Source organism: Gossypium raimondii, chromosome 1 (genome assembly GCF_025698545.1).
Source record: "Gossypium raimondii isolate GPD5lz chromosome 1, ASM2569854v1, whole genome shotgun sequence".
Classification (NCBI taxonomy): Eukaryota; Viridiplantae; Streptophyta; class Magnoliopsida; order Malvales; family Malvaceae; genus Gossypium; species Gossypium raimondii.
Window position 1 is genome coordinate 21859291 of NC_068565.1, and position 25741 is coordinate 21885031.

Here is a 25741-nt window from a genome sequence, read left to right on the forward strand (position 1 = left end):
TAAAAATTCCAAAATTTCTATGGTAAAAATTAAATTGAGTTTAGTTTCAATAAAAAAGAGGCGAATCTTACTTTTGAATCATGTAGGCTGAGATACAAATACTTTATTGACTGTAACTCAAATGGACAATCTTGATAAGAGTATGTGTGTGTGGATTAGAGAATTCTTAATTAATGTCAATCATAGGCATGATATGTTAAGAGCCAAAGATTTATGTATATAAAAGAATATTAAGGATGTGGATTAGAGAGGAGAAGGAGAAGGAAAATAATTCAAGAGTTATAATACTAAGAAATTGTTGCAAAGGATGGTTTTGCTAATATATAAAGGAAGTGCAAATGTTTTATCAAAATACTAAGTATCTAATATAAAATGAATTAAGGAGACCCTAATTGACAAATTGATTGGTAATCATTAATAATAATGTCATGTAGAGAGGATAAACTATTTTTAGAATAAGTCCTTTAAAGGAATTATTTGTAAAATGTTGATAATTGTGTTCAATTTATAAATTTGGAATTAATAGAATGTTCATAAGGTTCATTACAAAACATTAGATTTTTAAGAAATAAGTGGTGGGTAATGATTTTTATAATAAATTTGATATATTTTAATGCTTAAATGAAAAAGGGACTAAATTGTAAAACTTGATATTTGCTAAAAAATTATATGAGATCATTATATGCTTATGAATTGGTAAATTGGGATTAAAGGATGTTTGGAGATAAATTGGTATATGGATTGATATGATTAAAGTTGACAAGTAAACAGGGGCTAAAAAAGGGTAAAATATGAAGGACTAATGTGGTAAATTAACCCTAGCATAAAATAAAGCATCAAATGACATTTTGGTATCGATATCAAGCTCAAAGTATTGATATTCTAAAGGAAGTATCGATACATTGGACAAGGCATCAATACATAGGGTATTTTTCTTGAATTTTTCAACTTGGAGGCTTAAAATAGTATCGATATAGCATAGGGGTATCGATACATTAGTGCTAGTATTGATACTTTGGGCCCTGTTCTACATAGAAATGATTCAGACTGAATTTTTACTGAAAAGTTTCACTTGATTTTAAGGTATACATTGGAAATATCTTAAAAACATGTTTGCATGGTTAAAAAATGATTAGAAAAGGGTTCAGCTAATTGAATTTAGCTAAGATTACTCTGGCACTCAAATGTGACATTCCTGTAGTTGACTTGGTAGTCGAGTTGGGTATAGGGGTGCTACAATAACATTGGAAAAAAGAACTTGACACTTACACAGCTCATGAAGGAACTACAATCCTATGAGTTGATGTTGAATGGCGGTCAGTCGGTCTGAAGAAAAGGAGCAAGCATAATTGTAGCTTCTTCCTCAAAAGGGAAGGGAAAGCCCAGTAAGAAAGGCAAGGCTAAGGTCTCTGGGTCACCACAGGTGGAAAGGAAGAGAACTAGAAAGCCTAAAGACTTACCTAAGTCTAAATATTTCTTATCCGATGCCCGAGATAAGATATCTCCCCAATTGGACTTGATAGATAACATATTAGTCTTTCAATCGGTTTGCTCATTCCCAAATATACTAAGGACATGTTTAGGTTTGCCTACTAATACAAGCTGTCTTTTCGTATTAAGACCTGACCACATAATATCGCTTAGTATTAGTTAAACATTAGACAACCAATGAGTAACATTTGTTTCCATTTTGCTTTGCGTGCAAAAACCATTTGAGAAAAATAATATAAAAGATATTAATGAAATTTATGAATAATTTTATTAACCAACATATTTGAAAAAAATTACAAGTGTACTTAGATGAAAATATTACACTTAGGGTACTAGATCCAATAATGTTTACAAGTATTGATAAGTGTTTGTGATTGTGAATGGTTTAATGTCTAGTTAGTGGAAATAGAATTGGATGAGTATTGATGTTTTTATGGTGACTAATGGAATGAATGTTCTAATATAAATGTTTAGATGAATTGAAATGTTTCACTTTGGATTTTATGCGATTGAGGTGCCTTGAGGCATATTAGTTAGATATAGGAATGTTATATTTTGGCATGAATTTGTGCATTTTGGGACATATTTTAGGAATGGTTAATTGCATAATCATGACCAAGTTGAAATTTTGGTTTTGTAATTTGCATAAAAAGGAATCTAATTCCATACACGGTCTAACACACGACCGTGTGTCACACATAGTAAGTGACACAATCTTGTGCTTTTTATTAATTTGGAAGTTTTGGGTAAACACGACTTTAGTTTGTTACACGGGCTGGCCACACACTCGTGTAGTACTGTTAATTTGATCACTAAGTGTAACACCCAAATCTCGTTTCCGTTGTCGGAATAGGATACCGGATATTACTAGTCAAGTTGGAATATTTAATACGATTTACATAAAATAATCAATTCAATTCCATAATTACAAGTAATATTAAATAAGAAAGAGATCATTCAATTTCGAGTATTAAATCGAGCTTTCAAAGCACTAAAAGTAAGTTACGAACATTTAGTGACCAAATAGAAACAAATCAGAACTTTCAGGAAAAAATTGAAAATTTTCAAGTTAAAGGTCACACGACCGTGTGTCTAGGCCGTGTGATAGAGTCCAGATCGTGTGGCTCCAAACATGATCGTGTGGTTAACCTACACGCTCGTGTGCAACCTCACATGCTCGTGTCCGACCTTATATGCCCGTGTGTATGGGTCGTGTAACTCTCTAATTTGGATCACACGGTCATGTCACAGGCTGTCTACCAACCCATGTAACATTTGAAATACAATCACATGGCCATGTCACAGGCCATGTGTCTGCCCATGTGAGAACTGCACCTATATTGTTTTAAAACACGTTCTGGGCACCCCTGTGTGCTTCACCCGACCATGTGATAGCCCGTGTCTCCGGCGGTGTGAGCCAAAAAATGACCAATTCCAAGATAAATTTTCAGCCATTTTCTTAAGAGCTTAGACACATTCAAATACACACTTCCATGGGCTTAAAACTATCTTCAAAAACATTCAAAACATGTCAATGGATTCAACCTATATATCAAACCAATGTGCTCTCATTAACACCAAAAATCATTTCATAACATTTCATCTTCAAGGTTGCATATACAAGATATAGTTACACATCAAACATCAAATCATTTCAAACTATAATCTCACATATTGTCAATATTTTCTACCATCATGCTTAACACTTAAACTTAGATGAAACATGCATAATTGCTTTTATCACAACACATAACACAAACTTAAGTAAACTTGCTCAAACTAGGATTCAACATCATACATAAAAAGAGGTCCTAGTACATGCCATATATACCAAACTAGAACAAAGTCTACCACAGATCTCCTAGATAGTGTGATTTCTTATGTTGATCTGATCTTCTAAGCCTTCAAAACGTAATCTGCAAAATGAGAGAAATATAGGTAAACTTGAATAAAGCTTAGTAAGTTTGTTTGTATATATTGATAAACCTTTCCAACTAAACATAGTAATCAATTAAAATTAAATGTTGAAATTCCATAAAACACAACCTTTATCAATAATTAACAATCAGTACTGTAGTTCAATATATTTAGTGAATAATGCTCGTTTGAGCTTTACTTAGTATATCAGTAGATTTCGCTTGACTGAGCTTCTACAGTATATTAGTGGATAACGTTCCTTGAGATTTATTCAGTATATCAGTAGATTCTTTTACTCGATACAGCATTCCTTTCAAGAGATTCAGTTGGTATGGCTTGAGAGCGCATACGTTTCAGTAGATACAGTAGGTATGGCTTGAAAGTGCATATGTTTCAGTAGATTCAGTAGGTATTGCTCGAAAGCGCATACATTTCAGTAGATTCAGTAAGTATTGCTCGTCTGAGCACCAATCAGTATATCAATGGGTAACGCTCGCTGATCTTATTTGGTATATAATATAACATTCAATAATAGTATATTAACAAAGATTACAATGATTATTAGAAGCATAACTAAATGTATGAACTTACAAGATACCATAGCGACTCATAGATTGATTTACCATAACGACTCATAGTATCTCAATCAGTGATCAATGTCATTTCAATTCATTATTTTCATTTCCAATTACACACATCAATTAAATCCATTATTATGCAATTAAGTTTCTATAATACATTTAAAAATGTACTAAAATTAAACCGTACGAATTTACCAGACTAAACTACAGCGACAACAAAGTACATGAGTTATTTGATAATTTCCTCTTTTCCTCGATTTTCCACTCGTATAGGATCTAAAAAAAATAATTTCATTCAATTCACTAATTTTAACAGCAAAATTAATTCATTTTATGCAATTAAGTCCTTTTATATTTTACAAAATTGCCCCCACATTTTACTTTTATACAATTTAGTCCCTAAGCCTAAAATATGCAATTTAAGCAATTTCAAATAAAATGAAGTTTAGCCAAACTATATAAGGCCTCTCTACAGCCCATAATTTCTGTTATTACACAACAAGTCCCTATAATTTTATCACTTTAACAATTTAGTTCTTAAACAAGAAAACTATAAAAATTACTTTACAAAATAGTCTATCTAACAACCAAGCTTAATATTCTACTATAAAACTTCAAGAATAACTCTATTTCATCAATGGCATAACCTAAAATATTTGATAGTTTTAAAAATTAATCCCGAGTTAGTTAGATAAAGCTAATACGAGCTTAAAAACATAAAAATTACTAAAAACAAGCGAGGTTTGCTTACACAATACAAGAATAAAAGCTAGTCGAACTTCTCCCATGTCTTCCTAGGGTTTTTGGCTCAAAATATGCAGAAGATAATAAGTTTTTACTTGATTTTTAACTTGTTTTCTTATTATATTTTATTTAATTATTGATTTACCATTTTGCCCTTACTAATTATTCAAAATTCTTAACATTTATAAGCTTAATACCGTCACCATTGAAGGGTCTTGCCTTACCTTTCCATTATCATTTGATGCCTTTAATCAATAGAACTCCACTTTTACAATTTTTACATTTCAGTCCTTTTCACTTAATTAACTATCTAAACAATAAAAATTTTTTAACCAAATCTTAACACGACATTAATAACCCTGTAAATATTAAATAATTAATATTTACAGTCTGACACATCAAAATTGTGGCCCCGAAACCACCATTTTCGATCATACAGTAAAACTGATTAATTAGTAAATCATCAATTAATTAGGAATTAATTGCAATTTACCAAAATCTAGAGAACTTCATATCATTTCTATTATTAGGTCATTTAAGGAGGGTCCAATTACACCATTAGTCCTTCAATTATATTAAATTACAATTAAACAAACTTATTTACAATTTGGCCTTAAACTAATTAGGACTAAATAAATAAATAACCCAAAAATTAGTGGAATGATTAACATCCACAACCGCTTGGACTTTTTGACCATGGTTTAATTACCATTTTCATCCTTTTACTATTTTAAATCTATAGCAATGAACTTTTACCTCTTTTACAATTTAACCTTTTACCACAATTAAGCAATAAATCATCAAAATTACCGGACTCAACTTCAGTTCACATATAATACAACTTTGTATATATTTAATAAAAATATTTACAGCTTTATATTACTGAAACGAGGTCCTAATCCCTCGTTTTCAATAACCATTTGACTTTTGAACCAAATCACTTATACTAACTTTTAATTCAATTGTTTAAAACCATCAAATCAAAATTCAATATAAAAATTAATATACTTGTATAATTTAAATACTAATTATACAAACTTACTCGTCGGATTTGTGGCCCCGAAATCACTATTTTCGACTCCACTGGAAAACAGGTTCTTAGACTAAGTTTTTCACACGGTCTCAGTTTGTTACACAACCCAACCACACGGTTGTGTGATTATCTGTGGAATTTTGCATTTAAGTGTACATGGTTTTAAAGAGTTATACGACCTGGATACATGACCGTGTGACTCCAATCCCATATGATCACCGTTTGTAACATGGTGTAGGCACACGGTCGTGTGACCCTTACTTTGAAAATTTGCATTACTTTTTGAAAAGTTTTCAATATGGTCCTTGTTTGTACTCTGGTCAACTTTAGAGTTTTCGTAAGCTCGATTGAGACTCAATTTTAATTGAAAATCATATTATGCATGGAATATGAATTGTTTTGATTGTTTATTTGAATTATTAAAGTTAGAATTGTATTTGTACTATTTCGTCAACTACTATAGCATCTTATAGCTCGGGTTCGACAATCGAACCGAGTGAGAAGTGTTACAAATTATAAGAAACCCTAAAATTATATCAAACATCAATACCACAATTATCAAATTAGATAAAAAAAACAAGCAAAAACTTCAAAAACTTATAAAAAATGAGATTTACCAAGAAAAGTAATAACCCACTTTCTTAATTTTTAAATAATTTTTATAAGATTTTAAAAGTTTTAATAAGTTAAAAATAGTATTTAGAATAAATCTGGACTAATCGATATGCAGTCAATAATGTTTATTTATCTAGATTCATTTTGAACTTGAATTTTTTAAAAAGAATTAAATTTTATTTCTCAATTTTTAAAGTTTTTTACAAATTTTTTATGTTTTTAAAATTTTAAAAGTATATTTAGAATTAATCTAGACATATATAAATGTTTAAATTCAAATGAACTTGGACGTTTAATTTTCCAAATTCAAATGAATCTAGATATCTATTATCCAAATTCATTTTGAACTTAAATTTTAAATATTTATTTTCGAAATTTCTTTCTTCATGGTTGTTGAGTTAGCAATTGTTTATGACCATGTCGACACAACGATAGAAACTATTGGTCCAAGGATTTAATGAATAAAATTTTAACATTTGATAGCTTAAATTTTTTTTAAATGTTGAAGGAGTTATTAGACTCTTTATCCATTAAAAAATCTCAATTTTATTGATTTTAACTTGTCTTTTCAAAATTTTTATCATTTTGGCAAATTCTTTAGTTTTCGGTTCAACTTACATAATTTAACTATTGGACCAAACGATTGTCTATCTAGTCCAATCCATAAACATTTTTTATTTTTAGATAAACTATATTTAAGGTCACTAAATTATTACTAAGTTCATGCTTTGGCTACTCAATTTCAAAAATTTACAAAAATGGTCATTGAATTATTGAAAAGTTTTTATTTAAGTCACTAGGCTATAAAAATCGTTGTTGTATGGTCACCTCTGTTTGTATCGCTTTCACCAATTGAAAACTCTTCTTTCCCTTCTTCTACAGTTCAGTTTTTTTTTTCATGAAACAATTTTGAACATCACAAATTTGCAAGTCAATATCCAAACAATTTTCTTCTCCAATCTTTGACAATAATTGTTAGATTGACTTGGATCTAAGATATGTTCTTCTACTCATCGATGGGTAATGATCTACCATATTGATCATCGAATTGTCACTTGGAACTCACTAGTCGGACATTTTTTTAAAAAACCCCTAACATCCCAATATTTATGTTGGGAATCAACCTAATTAAGCAACGAACAAGTAAAAAATGGCGAAAGAAATTGAGGAATTGAACACACAAATTTAACGTGGAAAAACCCCTCCAAGAGGATAAAAAAACCATGGGCAAAGATAATTTACTATAATGGCAAAAGAACGAAGAGTACAAAAGATAGAGATAAAAAACTAAACCCCAAAAACCCGAAAGCAAAGAACCCTCAAAACGTAAACACAAAATTCTCTAAATGTGTTATGAGTTCTAATATCTAATGGGTATATTTTCTAAGGTTGTAAAATAGTCTATGTATAGGCTAAATTCATAGGTCAAATAATAATAAAATAATCTAGACTAATCAGAGTTTGATTGAAACAAATAAACAAAGTTTAAGCGAAAGGTTATTTCTCAAATTCATTTGAAATAGATAGGAGTCATACTTAACAATTTAAAAAAACTTTCAAATAATTTAACGACTTAAATGGAAACTTTCAAATAGTTCAATGATCATTTTGTAATCTTAAGTTGAGTGATTAAAACATAAACTTAATAATAATTTAGTGATATTGAGGGTTTAGAAAATCATATACATTTCTAATTGGATATCATCATCCTTCCATTATGATTTATGATATGCAATTTAAGAAGATTTTTTTTGCTTATATGTAAAAAAAAGCCTTTAAGAAATTACAAAAGTAATAAATTAAGCTTCTACTGTTAATTAAAATAATCAATTAAGCTCCTTTATTAACAATTTATATTGTTGATCTAGTTGACCGCTAAAATAAATTAATAGACCAATCGGATGGTGGCACATAGCATCTTTAGGTTTAATATAATATTTCCCAATAAAATGGTTAAAAATCATAAAAATTAGAAAAAAATTTATAAAAATTAAAAATTAAAACAATTATAAATATTATAAAAATTAAAATATCTAATATACTCTAATAAACTATTGAGTCTTCTCTTCTTCATTTTTACCAAAATTTTATAGATGAATAGGAAGTTGACGGCAGCAGCTGTCATCGTCCCATTGAGTCTTCTCTTCTTCATCTCCGGCCTCGTTATTAATCTCTTTCAGGTTCCCTTTTTTGGCCTTTATATTATTGATAGAATTGTAGTTTTATTTTAACTTCTCAAGGAATTTGCTTTTATTCTTTCACAATTCTGATAAAAATGGCTTTCTATATTTCTAATTTTATGAGCTGAGATGATTAATGCGCTTGCATTTACATCTGGGTTTCGAATCTATTTTATCTCTGAGCCAATAAATTTTGGTAAAAATGGGATTCAAGAGTCCATTTTCATGTTGCTCTTGTTTATATGGCAATTAGAATTTACGGTGTTAGACAAATTTCATTTTTCATTTGTTTTCCAGGCAGTTAGCTTTGTTCTGATTTGGCCACTGTCCAAGAACACTTATAGAACGATCAATACGGTGGCTTTAGAGTTATTGTTCCTGGAAATTATATGGCTTGTTGATTCGTGGGCTGGAGTTAAGGTCATTTCCCTTGTTTAACTCGTATGCTTTGAATTTTTGAAGACAAATTTGATGATAAAATGCCTAAATGCTTTATACTTCCATTTTGTTCATTGTCAAATCATGTTGATAATTATGCAAATATGAGTTAAGTATTGCTGTGAAGCATCATATCTTTTCGATTACCGATAGATGTTATACGAGTTCGGTGTTAATTATTGGCCCTTAGTGAGTCAACTTTTGTTAATGTGGGAAAAGAACTGACACCATGAATCTCTTAAAAGATATTTTTTTTTATTTATGAGACATTTTGTTTGCAGATTAAAATGTTCGTGGATAATGAAAGCTTCAATTTAATGGGTAATACTAACATCAATCTCCATAGATAGGAACCTAGTTGTCGGTATTAGAGTTACTGTTAAGTATGTCTCATATTTTAGTTAAATAAGAGATTGTTTGTAAATTAAGTTAAACAAAATATATTTTCTTTCTAAAAGATTTAGTATTTATTAGTATAATATATTTAACATTTATTAGCATAATTTATTTCACCTCGGATTTAGTCTATAAATAGACTCTTAGAAAATACACCTATTAGAAAATATCTTCATTTTTTGTACTCTTCGTTATTTTGTCATTATAGTAAAATTATCTTTACCCGAAGTTTTTTATCCTCTTTAAAGGGGTTTTTTTACGTGTGTTCAAGTTGATATCCAACAATTACATAGATAATGTGTATTGTTGAATCATAAACGTTTGAATGATTTACTTGCCATCTGATATTAAAACTTTTTTCAGGTAAGGAACATGCCCTCCTCATATCCAATCATAGAAGTGATATCAATTGGTTAGCCGGATGGGTTTTGGCTTATGTCCCTATTTAATCTATATTCCAACTCGGAATCCTTTACATACTCTTTAGTTGAGAGAAGCATAAAATTGAAAAAGAACTACTTGGGATTTTGTTGTTTGGCATTCTAACTGCATTTCCTTTTTCTCTTAAAACACTCTGTGGCTAAGAGAATTAAATTCGCTTTTGAGAGCGATCAGGTTGTCTTGGCAGTGTATTAGCTGTTATGAAGAATTCAGTAAAACTCCTTCCGGTATGTGTTATTCTTTATGCATTTGAAGTTTCAAGTGTAAATATTGAGATTTTGTTGATTACCAATTCTTTGTCTTCAAGTTTGAATGGTAATAGCTGTTGATGCCACTTACATGGTAATTTCTTACATAGCACATGCCACGGTATACATGTTCATGCACGAAAATGTGTGAGATAAGATAGCTTGGTAGGCAACTTATGAGTTAAATAAATAGGCAGCGAGTAAATTAAATGCTAATTTTTCTTTCAAAAAAATAACAAAAATAGTGTTTGTAGTGACAATTATGTTCATTTTAGGCATCTGGGCATATATCTCTGTTTTACTTTTTCTGTATACTTTTGAATGTTGCCTTTTATTTTCGTAAGTTTCTTTATAAAAAGAAGAAAATATGGTTTTACTTTTGCATGGTTATGAAGAATTAATTCATACATGATATTTGTAGGTCATAGGCTGGTCGATATGTGTGGCGCCCGAAACCCGATTTGGACGGTCCAACCCAAATTTTAAACATCACATTAGCCAGTGAAGTGATTCTTCATTTAAACCACCACAAAACACACTAAGCGACCAATCATACCACACAATTAATCATGAAATATTTTATAAAATCCTAATATCATGCTTCCGTTACGCTACTCTGATCAACAATCAACACCAAGATTAATTCACAATTTAATATTTAACGGACAATTACCTCGAAAACTTTAGTTAAACATACATGCACGCAGTAAGGATTTTTAAAAGGGCTATATTTGTAGGGACTTGAAAAATTGTTTCGCTTAAAAATATATAATTAGATTTAAAATGTAATATATAGTAATATGTTGGGAAAAACTTCATTTCACAAAGTTTAACGATAGTATTGTAGATTTATATATAAATGTCTTGTTTTAGAAGATTGATTAAAACCTTACACTCAATTTTTTTAAGTTCTCATTCAATTAGTTCACAGGCAATTATCAGTTTACGTAATCTATACAATTTTACATTCATGCATACTAAACATTCAATTGTTTTCTAAAACACATACACATTTAACATCTAAGTCTTACTGTTGCGTGTGAAATAATATGCGATTTATGTAAGTATACACGTTGAATCAAGTAATAAAGTGATGAGTGAGTATCATTCCCACGAGGATCGGATTGAGGCACAAAAGAGGTCAAGTTATTATAATAAAAAGCGATTAATGCTATGGTAAACTAAGGTAAGTATGCAGTGATAATTCAAAGGAATGATGATGTATGCGATAGATGGAATTGATGAATAATTGGAAATGCTATGGCAAAAGTGAGAGCAATAACGAGAGTGATTATCCGAATAGAATGTAAACAAATAAATAAACAACTAAATATGTTGTGGCATAGATACTACGACAAAGAATAAGGATAGATGTTGATTCAGAAGGTCGGGATTACCCAAAATCGACCTTTACTGTCAATAATGCCTTGGCAAAATCGTATCTACTTTACTGCACATAAGAGTTCTAAAATGGCCTGCCTCTCGCGAAAGCAAAACCTCAAATTACCTTGCCTATGTCTATAGGCTTCTGTATGATCGTGACTCTATGTCTAGAGGCGACTATAAGTGTCTATCGAATACTTGCTCATTTCATTTAAATTTAATCTAACCAATCCAACCCTTTCGGAATTAGAATCAATTTATAAGTACGCAAACAGTCTTCTTTGTCTAGAGATTGTTTGCATTTTAATTAAGAAAAAAGAAAAATCAAATGAAACAGTAAAGTAAATTAGAGATATATTGCATCCATAAAACCTGTTTAAGGTTTCATCGAAAGTAATCCCAACCCTATGAGATTTAGCTCCTGGGCTGGGAAATAAAATTCCAAACCAAAATATTATCTGACATTGTGTTCAACTACTTCAATTCAATCTTTTGGAGGAACACTAATGGAAATAATAGAAGAACTTCGGGAAACAGCTTTAGCTTGCCCAGTCCACACTTCGGCAGCACAGTGTCTTGTGATGGCTAAGAAGGACTGCCTTCGAGTTCTTTTCCTTTGCACAACCGAACCCTTATTGATGCCTATGGATCTCTTTCCATTTTTTTGTTCGTCTTTTTGGGTTTCCTCCTTTGGCTTTTTATAGGTTTTTTCCCTAGGGTAAATCCAACAACTCATGTTTATCTTCTCATCTTTTTAAATTCTTTTTTCAACAACCCAAGGTTATCTTCTTTTCAAATTATTTTTCTAGGATAAAAACCAACAGCCCAAGATTATCTTCTCCTCTTTTTTAGGCAGATTTTTCTAGTACAAGTACATTTGGCTGAAACTGGTATGCATTGAGTGTTGACTAGGTCTTCTCAGCATTTCCACAACATCTGTATTGGTAAACTACTCAACCTTTTGCCACGATAAACCTTCACTCATTTATTTCTCGTTTCTTAACCTACACCTGCCAAACCACCAAACACAGCCTTACCACAAGCAATTAAAAAGTAACAAATAATAATATTTAAGCACTGTCCAAGCTTCTTATGGAATGTTCTAAAAGTGCTAAAATAATGTCCTAAATGCAACTAAATGTACCTAAGTGCGAGCAATTGACTAGGTCTAAAAGTATGAAATATAACTCTTTTCAAGAGTTATCACTTACCTCAATGTCCAATTGCTCTTCCACCTACACTTACGAGTTAGTCGATCAATTAATCAAAGCTTTCATCAAGCAATCATAATCTACCATTCAATCATCTATCTAAAGCACTAGTAAAAGTTCCAAATTAAACAACTTAAAGGTCCATAATGTCCAATTACAACCCAAAAATTATAACTAAGACTAACTCTAAAACCCATAATTTGGTCCCACATTGCCTTCCTCATTGGGTTTGGGAACATAATGACATATTCAGGTATAGCCTCACTTTGGATCACTTGGATAACTCACTTCCACACCTCTTCACAAGCTAAGTCACTGCAATATTATAAAAGAGTGGGTGAGCTTATTGAAGCTCAGCGAGTGCTCAAACATACTACAAATAAACACATCAGTTAGGTTAAAGGGTGACATACTATAGCGGTTCACATATTATTACAGTCTACATAAAATAGTAACTCACACGACACAACAGTTCTCACAAAATTAGCAGTGCACATATAATAAGTAATTTGCATAAAATGGACAGATCACATAAATTATCAATTCGCATCAAATATCTTCTCATATAAAATAACAGTTCATACCAAATGACAACTCATGCAAAATAATAGTTCATATGAAATATCAGTTCATACCGAATAATAATTCATGCAAAATAACAGTTCATACTTCATCATAATTCATATATTTCAAATAATGATAAATTTGCATTTTCATGATTATGAAACATATAGGGGAGACTCTATCACCACACATTAGATAAATGGGTCTCCTTATAACGCTTCACTTTTGGACTCAAAGAGCCTTACGTTTTCTCTGATATAAGTGTAGCACGAATGCTCACACTCTCCAACACTCCTAACATAGAGCCCTGCGCTGTCTCCGTTGGATAGAGGTATGCTCGACATTCCCTTATCTCTCCAACGCTATCTCCGGGCACAATGCCCATGCAATAATGAGGGTGAGTACTCACAATCCTATGGCATGCCAACTATATCCAATGGTTTCATAAGTTCACAATGTTAACATATCTCTTTAACACATTCACAATATTCAGTATAATAGGGCTCGCAATTAAGTAAAGTATTATAACACAGTTCATAATTCACAATTCGCAATAGAGCATGGTTCGCAAATAATATAACTTTCATGCAACATATATTGCACACATAACACAGTTCACATATCATTCATGGCATAGCTCACATAAATCATTGTTATCATATTTTATTTAGCATAGGACATGCAACAGCTTAGCTTACATACAATACAACTTAAAATCTCACAATACATAGTTTGGCAAATTAATACAATTTTCCATATTAATACAGATCACCAAATTAACACAGTTCGCCTTAATAATATAATTCGCCAAGTTAACATGGTTCACAATATAGCATAGTACACAAATATAATTAGCTAGCATTACAATTGAGCTCGTACCTAGCATTTCACGATAATATAATTCTACACTAATCAAAACTTGCATTATTGTAAAGCTCATAATTCACATATTGGTTCATGCATGCATAGATATACACATTATTAGTAAAATTTGCATGTTAAAAGAGTTCACATTATTATTTTTATATTAATTCGCAAACATTACAAAACCCATCCACAAATGTATATATATTATATATAACAAGACCTTTTACACACATATATTATATATAACAAGACACATAAATATATTATATATATACGTATCTGTTTAAAACCCCTGTCACATCAAATTTCAGCACATTCCAAGTGTCATATACATGTGTATATATATTATATAAACCAATTCCCCTACACATATATAATCATTAAACGCTTATATTTTATATGATAAGACCCTACACGCGTATATATATATATATTCTATATATATAACAAAACCATAAACGCATATATTTTATATATACATAACAAAATCCACACACATACTATATATATAACAAAACCCACGCGTATATAGGTATTATGTATATAGCAGGATCCTTTTACTCATATTTATATATTATATTTATAACAAGACCATGCACACATATTTACATTATATATGTACCTATTTATTAGTATAATAGCTCACGCAATTGGTCACACCTACTAATATGCACGCGCACACACACATGCAACCTTTAAGTGTACAATTTCACACACTTGTCATGTCAAATTCCATAGTTTACAGTTACGACTTTCCTATTTTATTCCTATAATTACGTGTACATTTTAAATCCATGCATTTGGTTCATTAAAATCGCACAGCATGCATACCCTACATTGAAACAAATTTGCAATGGTTTGTAGAACGACGGAAATGTGCAAGTGTACACAATCGCAACAAGTAATAAAGTGACAAGTAAATGTCGATGTATCATACCCACAGGGACTGTAAAAAGAATTATTCATGAATGCAATTTTAAAAACACTTTGGTGAAGAAAAATATTTTGATTTGAGGAGGTGATTAAAAACTAGGATTTTAACTAAGTAAAATAAATAAAATAAAAGTTCCAATGCACTATTTCAAAAGATGATTTTAATCAAGATGACATAATTGTGCTAGATTAATTACATTTCTTAACTTAGAATTATTAAACTCATGTTTATGTTGTTACAAATAAATTCACGGCAACTTGGTAATTTGCTAACTTATGAACATACTTACCTACCAAAATCCATGTATCTCTTGATTATATCTCTATGTCAATTCAACTGATTAAAAAATTTTAATAAGAAAATGTGTTAATGCCTATGAAATTAAAATAATCTCTTGTACATATCTCTATGCCAATTCAAACAATTAATTCAATCTAGTAAGCACATAAAAAATTACATGAGGTAACAATGTATTTCTACCTTGAAACAATTTAATCACAATAATCTTGCAAGTTATGCAAGGCTAATGTATCGTTAGATACCATTGCTAATTTAACCCTCAGCTACCTTAGATGATTAAACATGCACTGATTAAGTATCGTGTCAATTAATTACAATTTCAATCTGTTTAAATAATTAATTCATTAGTTACCTCACAATTGTAATGCAAGAATAACTTAGTCATGATTTTACTTAATCAAACATCTTATCGCGGCCTATAACAAGAGAAACACAATTTTAATAAATTAAGTGGACAAAATGTAATCAACCTAACACGAATTAAATTTAAGCCATATTAATGAATTTAAACATATCAACACCACAAATATTCGTAGACATTTTCATAACAACACAATAAAATTAAAAGGATAAGGACAAGAATCAAATTCGGTGTTTCTCCGAGGCTTGATTAGTTTGCTCCACTCCTCCTTTTCCGTTTGTTCTTATTGAACCGAGGCTTCCACGAACACTTGAATGCTGCTCCAAATGGTGGTTGAAGGACTCTTTTTCAAGAGGTGAAATTGGCAAAGGAATGGGGAAGAAAATGAAGAACAATGGAAGGGAATGAAGAGAGAAAAGTGAGAGAGAAATGAATAAATGAATGGGTTTGAGATATGTTTGAAATGAGCAGCCAAGGGGGGTATTTATAGGTTGATTAGGCTACTAAAAATAGCAAAATCAGCAGCCATAGAGCCCTCCCATGGCCCGTCACACATGTGGCAAGTTTGAAGGTTTCAAACTTTCTATTTTAAGGTAGGGGCAAATCTAGGAAGGCATGATAAGTGGAGGGGTTTGAATGCAAATTCAAGGAGTTCTCAATGGATGTTTTGCAAGCCAAATAATTAGCAAAACAAGCTGATTGGGTCAGCATGTGCGACGGTTTTGGGCAGCATAGTGCTCAGTTGGATCAATTTTCTCAGTTTAGCTCAATTGAGCCTCTTTTCATAATTAATTAATAATAATTATTTAACCCAAAATAAATTGGATTAAAATTAAAATTAATTATATTATGAATTAATATTCATAATTTGGATCGTCTTCGGATAAAAAATTAATTCGCCTTGATGCTTCAAAAATTGCTTCTTGGTTTTGTGCTTCTAGCAATGTCTACCGAGCCATTTTTGCCCTTTGTGCAAATCTGTTGAAAATGATCAAAATTAATCAAAATTTATTATTAAATTAATTAAAATTAAACATGTTAATAATTTAAGTACAATTTAATTATTTTATAATTATTATATATTTTTCGACAAGAATTACTACGAATTTGCACGAATTTGAGTTTCCAGTTTGCACCAGGAGAAATCAAGGTTCACATATTAATTAAGGAGGGGTTTGCATATGTTACCTTAGCCTGCATACTGGAGTTTAAATGCAATATATCAGACCACTCATCTTAGCAACCATTGCTTCAATTATCATGCTCAAGTAAGCTTTTATTTGCCTTTGTCATTGGTTGTGGAGGCTCCCAAATGAATTGACACTTTTCATACGCATCAAACACATTACAAAGACATTACTGAGAATAACAAACATAATTAAATCATTCCAAAATCATAGATCAAAGCGTATTAACCTGTATCAAAAATTTTGCTAGTTTTGCCGTGATATGTGTTTAACCACTCAAATCTCACTTCTAAGCTTATATTTAAACTTCATACATCCTAAATATCATCTAATTACATATCTAAACCATCAATTTTACTCAATTTCATCGATTTAATTTTTCGGAAAAATCAAGCTTATGTGATCTTTTAAAAAGGGGAAAACATTCAGTTTACTTAAATTCATTAAGAGTTTGTTAAATTAAGATCAAATACCTTTTAATTCGATCAAAATTAGTTAGAAATCACTTTAAAACCAAAGTTTAGCCAAGAAATACAAGATCTACCATTTTCAAGCAAAAAATCAACTTAAAATCAAGTGATATATTGAGATCTTGATTAAATCATTTAAATATCGAATTGAAATAACAACTCACTTAGTTTAATCATCAAATGTTAGAATCTCACCTTGATTTTGTAAAATTGACGAGCTATGGAGCTAATTCGAGCTAAAACATGTGAAGATCTCTTAAGGATTTTAAGGATGAAAACATGAGTTTTCTTCAAAATGGAAAAGAGATTTTGTGTTTAGAGAGTTTAGGAATAAAAAAGGATGAACTAATTTTGGGAGAAAAGTTTTGATTTGGTGTTTGACAAATTTTGAAGAAGATGAAAAATGGGAGGGAAGGAGAGGTGAGGTTGTTAAATAGGCAACCCGTTTTTAAAAATTGGGCCATTGCCCATTTAACCACCTCTAGTTTCTTCTTTTTTTTTAAATAGGTCATTATTTTTAAATTAAAATCAATTTCAAAATTATTTTCAAATCAAGCCTCGTTTTTAAAATCCGTTTTGACCAAATTAGTTCTTGGAAATCAAATTTTAATTTCTTAACCTAAAATTATTAATTCTAATTATTCTAATTATTTTATTTAATTAATTCTTGATTATTTAATTATCTAATCTAATTACGGTTTCTAGTTCACTTACTCCCGATTTACTTACTCGATTCTCCTAACCCGGTTTTTGGAATGTGACAATGTGGTTTTTTGAGTATCTATTTTTGGAACGAAACTGAGTCAAAAGACGAAAACAGTTTAAAGGAGAACTTTGCTCATTAGATTGTATACACATATAGATGACCATAAGTGTTGCTGTATTTACTTTATTTTAGACCACATTGTCTATCTCGGTTAAAATCTTGTGTAATCTGGTTGGCACTTTTTGTAGAAGGGACTCGCTTTACTGAAGCAAGGCTTCTAGCAGCTCAAGAATATGCGGTCTCACAAGGATTGCCTATACCTAGAAACGTTTTAGTTCCTCGTACTAACATCTGATTCTTTCTGCTCTGTTTATCTTGAATTCCATGCCATCTTTTTCTACGTACCTTATTGATAACACTCTTTCCATGTATCAATAATATTTCAACTTCACCTTAAATGATTTTGTTGTATCCGGCCAAAACTTTCTGGCCAATGCAAGTCCCTTGCTGCTTCGGCACAGTGGTTCAATACTTAGCCAGCATTACCAGAGATACATCAGTTATCCCTCACATATGCCTGAAATATTATCATTATTTGTGTTGCTTCAGGGATTTGTTACAGCTATAAGTAATTTGTGTTTGTTTGTCCCAGCTATTTATGATCTTACAGTAGCTATTCCGAAAACCTCACCTTCACCTACATTGCTTAGACTTTTCAATGGGCAATCTTCAGTGGTAAGTCAGATTCCAAGCATTTAAGACCAAACGTTGCTTTCTCTTTGTTTTCTATTGATATGTCCTTGGAGAATTTTCCACTGGTCTCATTGAGGATTTTCCTTCTAAATTCTGCATGATTCTGAAATTTATTCGGAGTATAAAGGCATAATTTGCTTCCAAATATCTCTATGGTCAGATCTTTTAGAATCCTAGGAGCGAAGGCCAACAAGTTAGTTGGTCATTGGCTTTTCAGATATTAGATAACTACTAGTGGTTAGTTTTACAGCCACCGAATTGACTTAGTTGCTAGGTTGGTTTTAAGTATTGAAGAACTCACTGAGAATATAGTCTTTAGGTCATGGTGGAAAAGTTTTTGCTTTTCATTTTCTGCTGTTGACATGTAAACGTTATTCTGAAGTTGTGATGATTAAACCTACAACTATGATTGTCATTGATCTTAAATATCCTATTCGATAATCGAATGGGTTGCAGTTCTAGCAGGTTTATTTAAATTATTAAGATATTTTCACCACTTGCTTGCAGGTGTATATACACATTAAGCGGCGTCTCATGAAGCAACTGCCTGAAACGGACGAGGCTGTTGCGCAGCGGTGTAAAGATATATTTGTGGAGAAGATGATTACCACTACGACTGAACAGTTTATTTTGGATTTTTACGGAAATGCTGCTAAAAGTATTGCAGCAGTACGGCAAAATGCCACAAGAAAGGGCAGAAGTTATGTTGCCACCTTTAGCGGCATCTGTAATGTAAAACGCCTAACCTAGTGGCATTTATCTTGGTATTTGCTGGCGTGCACCGTGATGTGATCCCAATCACATCATGTAATGGCACCACTCATTGCCATCGAGACAAGGGCCCCAAGTGCAAGATGAAGTTCAATTTCAGCTCAACAAGCTCAATCTTAGTTTTCCCGGCTCAGTTTAGCTCACATGAGCTTAATTCAGCTCGTTTGAGCTCGGTTTAATTTCTTTCAGCTCATTTTAGTTTATAATTATTTTGCTGGAAGTTGAATTTTATTCAGCTAGCTAATTCGATTGCTGAAATTTTCGGTCTTTATATTTGCATTTATTTAAGCATTACTACAGCTCATAAGTGTGTCCTAAACTGTTACAAGTATTTAATATGTTTTGTTTTAGCTGAAATAAATGTGTCCAGATTTAATTAAGTTTGTCTTAATACATGTTTTAATTTTGTCCAGCCGAATTAATGTGTCTTGTTTAGTTATAATTTAATTTGTTCCAATGTTAATTAGTATGTTCACATTATGTTTTAAATTGGTTCAGCTGAATTTGTTTAATTTAATTAAGTTCATGTGTGTTGTTTAGGTGCAGCCGAATTTGAAGATACATTGGGCAGATTCATGCATGTAGATTCATGCATGGGGAGATGCATTTGCAGCTGGTACATTTCATGCATTGAAGATAAATTAATTTGGGATTATTCAAGACAACTATTCGGCCAAGAGTGTTCAAGCTATTCATCCATTCAAGGCTTGGTCGATTCTCTTCTCAAGGAAGCATAAAAGCTGTTCACACCATGGTTGTTCGGTTCAGCCATGTTCACACCATGGGGACTCTTCAAAACCGTCCATTCACACCTAAAAAGGCTGCTCAAGTTCTTCTTTAATGTTGGTCACTTTTCAGCAAGAGTTGCCTAATGAATGAGTCCATTAAACTCATTAGCTGAATTTAGCTGCTGCATGAATCTCCAAAATTCATTTAGAAGCTGCCTATTAGTCACCATTCAGCTGAACCTACATTGGCCATCATTCATGAATTAAAGCTGGAATTTAGTTCAATGTTTTCTTAGAAGTTAAGCCTAGAATTTGTCCATTCGGCTACTATACATTAAGCTATAAATAGTTGTTGTTTTTCATTGTAAAAGGACTTTTTGCCAATTTGATAATATATTAAATATTTGTGAGATTTTCTTCTCTCAATTTCAACCAAAGACTCCGTTGGCTTATCTACTAGTTAGTGGCGTCAACCCTACTCTTTGCAAAACCGAACTTATCTCTTTCAACCAAAGTGTGGCGTTCAACTTATACCGAGGTTCCTATCTTTGATAGATAGTGGGTCGAGGTCCTTTATCTTCGTCCATTTTCCATCTTAAGAACATATAAGATTCGGGTCAACACTTACCCATTGTGTTGGTTCTTTGTTGTTTTTAAGTCAATCCATCCATTTCCCATTAAACCAAAGTTCCATACCTTTCCATTGTATTACTTCTTTTCTTAGCCGAAACAAATTACATAAACCAATTCCCTTTAACCTTAATTGAACCATAAACAACTTTATCGAACGATTATATCTCTTTGACTCAAGACGAACGAAACTTCTTCGTTAGACGATCGGGCAACGAAAGCGACTCAACTCATTCAACCGAGGCTGGTTCGCATCACACTGCAAAAATCATCGAAAAATGTCATGCATATCTTCATTCAGCGGCATTTATTGTTGCAACCACCACTAAAATCACGACATTGAGCAGCGTTTCTTAGTTAAAAACACCCCTAATTGTCTTGATTTTGGGGGCTTTTCCAATAAAACACTGTCAAATTATCAAGATTTTGCAGCGTTTACCAAGAAAGTGCCGCTAAATGTCATAATTTAAAAATAAAAATGTTACGTCTTTAAATTTTTATGAAATAATTTAGTGACATTACTGCAATAACGCCACTGTATGCTGAATTGGCGTTGATTTTATTAAAATGCTACCGATTGTATTGTGAAACACAACATTCTGATCTATAAATGGCAGTATCTACGTTCAGGCAAAATAAAAATAAAAATTTGCATAATTAGAAAAGCATTTAGTGTCTTTTTTTTTTCCTTGCAAACACCTCTAATGATTGTACTTTTAGGAGTGTTTGGGTGGTAAATGCTGCGACATACGGAACCTAGTGGTGTTCCACTAGGAAACACCGAGACAATATGCCTTTATATGTACATTTTTCTGTAGTGAATGTTGTCTTGGTCGTCCTCTATTCGTGTTGTAAATAATTATATGCTTCGAAATGAAAAGAAGGATTACTATATACCTTAGATAATGTCATCTATAAATGATTACTATAGTGCTTGATGTAGTTCATGCATTATTTCCTACTTAAGAGTTCTTTTTCACCCTCATATAGGACAAGTTGTTTGACAAACATATAGCTGGGGGCACTTTCAGTGATCAAGCATCTCAGGATATGGATCGACGGCCAATCGATTCTCTTTTGGTAAGATTCTTTCAATGCCAAATTAACCAATCTTCATTTCAATTTCCTTTTAGAAAATAAAAATAAAATCGCTTGATTAATCTTGCAAAATACTTGAGTAGAGCATTAGTATACTTGAAGCTGGCTCACTCAACATCTTGAACAACTACAAATGGTTAAATAACCCGAACCCATCGGATTTTGACCCAATCTAAATCTTTTTCAATATTCACGTTGATCATTGTCATCCCTGCAAACGACTCAAGCTAACTGATCAAAATTCGGGTTTTTCTTTTTCAAACTAAATCAAAATAGCATATGAACACAAATGTGTCGATAACACCTCGGTTGTGGCATTGTCTTGTTTGTAAAATATTATTCTTGGTCAGGTTATTACGTCTTGGGCATGTATTGTGGCTTATGGGATCCTTAAATTTCTTCAATGGTCTTCACTTTTATCATCATGGAAGGGCATTGCATTGTCGGCATATGGCTTGGCCATTGTTACCATCCTCATGCAGATATTGATTCTCTTCACCCAATCGGAGCGTTCAAACCCTGCCGCCAAGGTTGCTCCCCGTAAGCCACCCAAGAACGATCCCCAGAGTCCTAATTCTCTATGGAAGTTACTTCTGGCTTAATCCATTTTGTAAAATTCATTAATACATTTTACGTGGGTTAAAATTTGATACACCGTTCGTATATAAATTCATACACTACAACAGATCACACACTAACACCTCGTTAGAAATTCCTTAAAAACAAATATAAGTAATTAAATTATTTAAGAGTTAATTTAATTTATTTATAGGTGACATTACATAATTCATTGGTAGTATATAAACTTAGCCGTCAATTAATTAAATATAAATTATTTTTCTTATAGTTACAAATTTCAAATGCAATCAAAGTTTATGTAATTGACATGTTTAATTAGTAAATAACTATTTTTTTGTATGAATAAGATAATTAAATTCTTTGAAATTATATGATATTTCTATATAGAATATAATTTTTTTTATATAATACTTAAAATTATTTCTATATATTTTTTAGCAAAGCTGGGCTAACATTAAAAACAAACAAAGTTCAAGAAACAGGACCGGAATCATCAAACAAACCAAACAAAACCAGAACGAAATAATAATAATAAAAAAAACCAAAAGAAGCCCAGCACAGAGACAACCCCCAACCAACTATCAACATAAAAAACAAGCGGAAAAACCAAAGAGCTGTTCCACACAAAACCCAGCTGGCAAATCAAACAAAAGATGAAGCGTCCCCAAAAACAACCAGCAGTAAGTCAAAACTGCAAAATTTTTTCATCTGCCCGAGCGAAACTAACAGACCACCACCAAATCCAAAATCGCGTAGAAACAAACCCCAACTCGAAACCCAACAGGAACAACAGTAGCCCCTTCAGATCCGTGGTTCCCATCCCCGAACCCAAGTTCCAGCTAGGCCAAATCTATAGAATCCGTCCCACTCTCCCTGTCATCGCCTCGCAGCAGTGACCAACCATCGCTCTCCACCACCCACAACCTGTAATAGTTTATTTTTTAGTGGTGTTGAAAATAATAATTCTAGGATCATAAATCTGACGAATAAATTTGTAAACATTATTATTTAATATTTACGAGTTAAATATAGTATTAAAATAAATTTTAATTTGAAAATTTATGTTATTTGAACGAATAATTAAATTCAAGTAGAATATATCTAAAGTCAAGTGATTTTAGAAAAGGAGGTATCTAGACATCATGAACTGAGTTCGTAAATATCTTATTAAATATTTACGAGGTGTTATTAGGGTTATATTAAAATTTGGTCAAGATAACTTTTAAATAATTAATTAAATGAAAAGAACTAAATTGTAAAAGCTGCAAAAGTTTATTTCTATTGGTTAAATGGGTCAAATAGTTATGAAAAGGTAAATTAATAGGCTTAAATGGTAATTAAACCATATAGATGGGTGGTGGACAGTTAAGGACATATTTTGTTAATTAAAAGGTTAATTATTAAAAGGGTAAACTTATAAATTAATAAATAAGTAATAAAACAAAAGTTAAAATAATCATCATATTCTCCAATTTGCTATTTCGAAAACCAAAAATCATTTTTGAAAGGGGAAGCTTTCGACCATGATGATTTTACATGCATGGTATGTTTTTGAGTCTCATTTTTAATTATTTTTATATTTTTGGTATCATTTTAATTTAATTTAGCTAGCCCGGGAGTCAATTTGTTAAACTGTTAAAGGTTTAGAGACTTGTTGTGAATGAGTTTGAAGTATTTTGAACATGGCTGATAGATTATCTAAGTTGGTAGTTAGATATAAGTATTTGGTTAAGTGATTTTTGTTGATTTTGTGTTTAAGGACTTATTTGAGAAAATAGAAAAATTCAATGTTAATAATGAGAAATGATGGAAAAATATGTGTTTTTTGTGAACCTATTGAGAATAGGTTAGCATGAATTTTAATTTAAAGTGGTTAGATTGCAAGTTTTGGGTTTAGGGACTAAATTGCATAAAAGGTAAAATATTAGGGGTAATTTTGTAAATTTTCCATTGATAAGGGTTATATGTTAAATTAATTATATTAAATTATTTGAATGATTTAATTGAATGAAAATTATTATTTAGATCAAGAAATGAATCAAATGGATCTAAACCAGGAAATGCTAATGTGTCGATTAGTCGTCAACTTTATTTTTACAATTGTTTTTGTCGAGGTAAGTTCGTAATGCTTTAACTTGAACTATTTAATGTTTACTTGTGAAATTTAATATTTATATATTCATATAACAATTTTATACATGTAATAGTCACTCCGAATTATGATGAAAAATATATTAATACAATGAACGGTTGATAAATGGATGAATGAATAAGTAGCCTTAAACGAATTGTATGGAAATGTTATATATAAAGTTGTATTGTCGATTTGAACATATTGAAGTTGATTAATGTGGATAATGTAAGGAGTTAAATTACGAGATGATGGAAGTAGGATTATATGATTATGTATCTTGAGGTATAAGGTATATATAATAATTGTCGGTTTCACCAACCAGTGCTAGGCACACATATATATAATATTTGTCAGTTTCATCGACCAGTGCTGGGCACACATATATATAATATTTTCACCGACTAGTGTTAGACACAAATATAATAATAATTGTCGGTTTCACCGACCAGTGCTAGATACACATATATATAATATTTGTTGGTTTCACTGAGCAGTGCTGGGCACGCATATATATAATATTTGCCTGTTTCACCAGCCAGTGCAGGGCACATACATATATATAATATTTTTCGGTTTCACCGACCAGTTTTAGGGCGTAAAACTTCATTATGAAATTATCCGTCAGGTACTGGGTGCCAAAAATGGGTTATTTGATTGGACCAGTGTACCGGTCTACTTTAAGATGTTAGGTATTGAAAATGATAGCAAGGGAATGGCTATTATATCAATGTTCTATAGTCAGGTAGGTGAATAAGAATTTATGAGTATTAAATTCATGGAGTGAAGTTTATTGTGTGAATAAAAGGTTAAATTGAGTTTTAAATACATGTATGGATAATGTTTTATGCCATTATAAGTCATTTGTTTCAGTTGGTTTAATGAGTGATTAAAGGTTAAATCAATTGTGTATGTATATGGAATGATTTAAGTTTTTCAGAAGATGAAAGGGAAAAAAGTTGGTATATGTATTTGAAATGAAAA

The 25741-nt window shown here is 31.3% G+C and overlaps 1 pseudogene; it reads left to right on the top strand.

The window, feature by feature from the left end:
• The first annotated feature begins 8444 nt into the window (after window positions 1-8444).
• On the top strand, window positions 8445-23230 carry LOC105786900 (1-acyl-sn-glycerol-3-phosphate acyltransferase 2-like; annotated as a pseudogene).
• Window positions 23231-25741: the final 2511 nt, after the last annotated feature.